The sequence below is a fragment of the Peromyscus maniculatus genome, chromosome 19 (assembly GCF_049852395.1).
Source record: "Peromyscus maniculatus bairdii isolate BWxNUB_F1_BW_parent chromosome 19, HU_Pman_BW_mat_3.1, whole genome shotgun sequence".
NCBI classification, from domain to species: Eukaryota; Metazoa; Chordata; class Mammalia; order Rodentia; family Cricetidae; genus Peromyscus; species Peromyscus maniculatus.
In genome coordinates, this window is record NC_134870.1 from 53,208,410 (window position 1) to 53,213,952 (window position 5,543).

General features: G+C 42.3%; 1 pseudogene; it reads right to left on the reverse strand.

Annotated features, from left to right (window-relative positions):
- Positions 1 to 1,352: 1,352 nt before the first annotated feature.
- Positions 1,353 to 2,784, reverse strand: LOC143269466 (mortality factor 4-like protein 2; annotated as a pseudogene).
- Positions 2,785 to 5,543: the final 2,759 nt, after the last annotated feature.

Sequence of the window (5,543 nt, forward strand, 5' to 3'; positions counted from 1 at the left end):
ACCAATTGAACTCATCTACTCAAATCATCAGAGCTATGGTGGAAAGGAACCAATATTTGGCCCAGGTTCCTTGGCAGCCTCCATGCTGTCTATCTCCATGTCTTTACAGCTGGACTTCTGTGTGCCTGTATGTGTTGACTCTAAATTTTCCTACTGCCTGCCTACAGTCTAATATCTGTTCTCACCTTGCCACTGAAGCTGGCTTTCCATTGGTGACCAATATCTTTCTTGTTTCTAAACTTGAAGAACATATCTTTATCTCCTGACCACTCCCACCTCTGGGGATGACTCCTTTGTCAGGTTCCCTGACGCTATCACACTCCTCCTCTATAGAGATTTTACTTTCTACCTTTGTAACTGCTGTTCATTTTCTAGTCTTTTCATCTTTTTTTTCACTCTTGTTTTTATTTGTCTGATCATTCAGATCCTGCCCTAAGAATTCTTGTCTTCTTTCTGTGTACTTCACCGGGGGATTCATCCATATCCATGGGTCAGACACCAGGCTATATGGAGGTAGCCCAGTTCCCTTGCTTAGGCTTCATACTGTCCTATGTACCTCTTTACCATTGCTACAGGAGCCACAAGGGTGATTCAAACCAAGTATGTTCTAAAAGGAATGAATCTCTCCATAAAATGATATTCTTTCTTTTATCCCGCTCAATGACTGATACCTCAGTTGGCATGATATTAGAGAATCATCAGAGCACTTCACTTCTGTCCTTCTCACGTCTCTCATTCTTTTTTTTTTTTGCTTTGAAATTTAGAAACAAGTTTTATTTAAGATCTGAAATACAATTCCTAAAATATCAACTTTTCAGAAAACTGTGGCTACACAATAATGCATTGCCTCTATCATGTTAGAACGTGCATTAGACTCAAAATACAAAAACCAGGAAACAAACCACCATTCTTCAACAATTTGAGCAAAGATAGAATGAATGCCTAAGGAACAACAAAGATGGATTTGTAGAGGATGGGCTGTTTACGTCAAGCACCATTAAAAAAAAAGAGCACAAATACATGGGTTTTCAGGTATATACATTAAGTTGAACCTTTGGCACTAGGAACCAGGGCATCTTATCACGCAGCATTAACACATATTAGAGAACCGTGTAGTGTCAAAGGGATAGAACCACCAGCATTCAAGCAATGTTGTCAACTAGGCAATAAAATGTTCTACTGAATTTCTTCTTTGTCTAATTACTGCGTACACTGGTAGCAACTTTGAAATGAGGAAAGGAGCCAGGCACTCCTTTTATGTTTCTGCTTACAACAGAACAGGAAACAAACTGAAACATAAGCCCTGTTTTACATTGACAGTTTTAAAGAACATCAGTTATACAATGAAAGGACTAAACAGAAGTGTTTGCAGATACCAGACAATAGTGAGTGGTCAGTAGACCTTCACAGGGTTTGCAATGGTACTCAGCAGAAGCCACTTTGTAATCACTGGCAGTAAACAGAGAGGCAGGATTCTTTGCCAGATACTTAAGGAAATCATGCAAATAGCCCAACAATAATGCAAGGCTTTTCTCATTAAGGGGCGTATAGAGCCCCATAGATCTGCGACATTGGTGCATCAGGGTGAGCCAAAAGAATTTCAGCATATTGGGGCCTTTCAAACTTGTAGAGCAGCTGAGTGACCAGCATCACATTGAAATACTCCTTTATCCCTCCCACAACTTCATTAACTGCATACTCCTTGTTATCAACATTTCCCTGCGACTTCTTGCAATTGGCATACTCCTCAAGAATGGCATCTACATTCTTTTTAGCAGGGAGCTGGAACAACTGCTTCTGCCTAGTAACCAAGTCCCAGTCCTCTACCAGCCATGGTTTCAATTCTTCAGGAATCTTCACTTTCACCTCCATTCTATTCTTAATTGCCTCCTCACTCTCCACAGTGGGGTCAGCCTGTGCCCTTTTCTTACGAGGGGGCTGGGCCACTTTGCTGGTACTGCCACTGGCTCCATTGCTGGGAGTCTTCTGCTTGTTCTCCCTTGTCTTTCGCACAGAGCCAGAAAGGGGGTTCTCAGCAGAGTGACACCCCCCCCCCAACTGTGAACCAGCTGACTTCTTTCCTGAGGCAGCTCCCCTCATCTTACTTCTCTGCATGTTGCCTGGAGCTGGCTTCTTAAAGTTGTCTTCTTCAGCAGATTGTTGTCCACGAGTTTGAGAAGCCTGCTTTCTGGAACTTGTTCAACCCTGCTTTTTATCCCAACCAACAATCTTCCTTCTTTCCCTTCCAAGGACTCCTAGGAAATTCCCAGATGGAATCTTACAGATCTCCTATGGTCTGAAGGATGAGGTGGGAATACAACCCTGTATTCTGCAAACAGGAATGGCTCTGCAACCAGGGTCAGAGCTCCTGATCCTTATTGTATAGCAAACTTAGCTTTTCTGATGGTGACCCCTTTTCTCCTGCAGGGAGGCATTATGGGTTTGTGGGTCCGTTCTCCTCATGTCTCTCATTCTTAATCACTGCTCTGTCAGCTCCCAAAATGTCTCTGTGGTCAGTTGTCTCTACGCACTTCTTGTTAGGTCTCCCTCGTCTTTCTGTATCATAGCAACAGAGAGCAGATGAGGCTAGTCCACTTCCTGGGAGGGGTCTTAGGTGGCTTCTCTACTAATTGTCCTCATGACTTAATCCCAGCATTGGAGTCAGGCCGTGGGGACTTGAATTCTGCCTCCTACTAGCTGTTCTTTAGCCTCAGCGAGTCTCACTGTCTTCATCTGTAAAATGGATCCAGTAACAAAATTGATCTTACACATTGGAGATGAGGACTGAGTAGGATGGCATTCATGAAGTGTTCACTCAGCTTCCTGCCCGTATTGCCCCCCTGTTTACCTGTCTAGTCCCATTATCAGACTTAAAGTTTGTGTCAGATTCCTGATCTCCTATCTTCTACTCTTCCAGTACTTTATGCAGAAAAATCAAAGATCACTGCCTACATTTGTTTTCTGAGTAGGTCAAGAGGTAGGAGGTATCATTGGTGTTTCTTAATGAAAAAAGAAAGGAAGCTGAAAAAAATTAATCAAAAGAGTACCTACCTTAGAAATTTTTCTTCTACTACTCACCATCACGATTTTAAAAGTAATATAAGCCCAGAAAACACAGAAGATACAAAACCAACAATGACAATATCATAACTATAGTTTTAACATCTAAAATCCCTATCATCAATATTTTATGTTTCATATAGTTGTTTTTAAATTCACATTTCTTTATTGTGGTAGAGATGAAATGACATGAAATGAGTTCTTTGTGTATAAATTGATGAAAATCCTTATTCCCCGTTTGAATTTAGGCTAAGTGAAACAGAGACTAATGCTTAGTATTTGCTATACTGCAAGCAGCTACTTAGTAAAAAAGATATTTAGTCAATCACAAAATAGGTTTTGTCATTTTGGCTGTTTAAAAAACAATGCTGTCCTGTTAGCATTTCTTCTTGACATTGTTTCTCTGTCCTTTTTGTTAGTTGCTTATTGCATAGGCATCCCAGAAATAATTAACTTATTCACTTATTGTTGGACGTTCAGGGTACATTATTCTTCCTTATTCAAATTAATACTGGGGGAAACATTCCAGTGCAAAATTTGTTACCTCCATATTAGATAATTCCCTTAGGTTTTTATCCAAAAACAAAGAATCATCTTCTTATGAGTCTTCTTTTGAAAATGTTCCAGAATTTTCTATTCAATTTTTCATTCATTGCTTGTAAAACATTCACTTACACTTTGTGACTTCTTTCTTTTTGATGATGTCTAAAGCCCAGGGTGACTTTCCTGGTCTCTATACAGGAAGGAGATGCTCTTGCTCACACATGAACAGACACCACCACTGACAACCTTGAGGAATTAACTTGTCAACAGTGGTAGAGCAAAAGCAGTCATTTATTTTTTATTGATTATTTTATTGTTTGACAAGTTCATACATGTATATGCATTCTGCTCACTCTCCCTGCCTGCTACTGCTACCTTCTCTTATCTCCTCTCCACCCTGTCAGCCCCCACTTCTTCCTACAAGTCCATGTCCCACACTCACTGTGTGTGTGTGTGTGTGTGTGTGTGTGTGTGTGTGTGTGTGTGTGTGTGTATGTGTGTGTGTGTGACTGGTTTTTCACCAGGGTTGTTGTATTATTACAGCTTGGCGCAATCCATTTGAGCTTGGTGGGCTCAGCATTTGGTAATAACTGAAGACAATGGCTGTCCCTGTCCCAGAATCCATCAGCAGCCAATATTTCAGCAGGGAGTGGTGGGGCCCCATGAGCCTCTCCCTGATGCGTGATTGACGGGCCCAGTCTTGTGTAAACCCAGTGGAGGTAAACTTAGCGAGTGTGAGATCATGTTGGCAATGGCTGTGTTATGCCCTGCAGATAGCATTTCACAGCCCTTCTCCTCCCTCTCTTCTGGCTCATACAGTCCTCTTTGGAACCTCTTCTTTGATGCTTACTGAGCCTCAGAGGGGAATGGTACAAGTACCTATTTATGGATGGATGCAATTATTCTTATTAGCATCTTAAGTAACCATGGGTCTCTGCCTTCAGCACCATCCACTGCAAAGAGAACGTTATGTGATTAAGGTTGAAAGTAGCATTTGTCTATGGTTAGAAACACAAACATTTAAGAGGCAGTCTGGTGCCATTGTCAGTTTAGCTAAACAATAGTCATAAGATTCTCTCCCAGGGCCTATGACCTTTCTAGCCGTGGGTTTAGAGTACCAGCCAGGTACGTATTCCATTCTGTGTAGAGGTTCACAAATACAGTTCTAGAGCGGTTGGCTAACCCCAAAGCTGTTGCCCTACTATTGCACTGGTAGGCACATCATGCCTGGCAGATTGGCATTGTATTTTGTAGCGTTCACAGCTGGATAGGACCATTGATGGCTTCTCCCACCCCCCTACCCCCTGCCACAGCAGTCTGCATAAAAATCTTCTAGTGCTGTGAATGCCAGCCAGCAGGGAGGACACTTCTAGCTCAGTTCTAACCTGATATCTCTGTGTCTTACAGCTAATGCTTATGCTAGCTTCAGCAACAGGGGATTTACATCTACCTTTGGTTGGCAGCCGGCAGCCAAGCGGAATGGCAAGAGCATGTATTGTTGGGGGGCGGGGCATCTTGGGTCTTCCTGACCAACAGCTCGTAAGGAGATACTCACAGTGGCTAGGAAATGGAGTCAGTCTAGCTTCCCGCTAACAGATAAGTGGACAATGAAAATGTGCTACCTACACACAATGGAACTATATTCAACTGTAAAGAAGAATTAAGTGATGAAATTTGCAGCTAAATGGATATACCTAGGAAAAAAAGTTACACTGAGGGAGGCTACTCAGACTCAGAAGGATGAATGCTAAATGTTCTCTCTCAAATGTGGCTCCTTGCTTTGAATCTTTAGGTTTGTGCGTTTAACTTGGGGGGATATGTGGTGGCCAGGAAACTAGAGGGGGCGATGGTGGGGGCTAGCAGAACACAGTGATGTGAAATATATGGAGGGGAATCTATGCAGAAGACTAGCTCAGACCCACACAGGCTCCCTGGTTGTC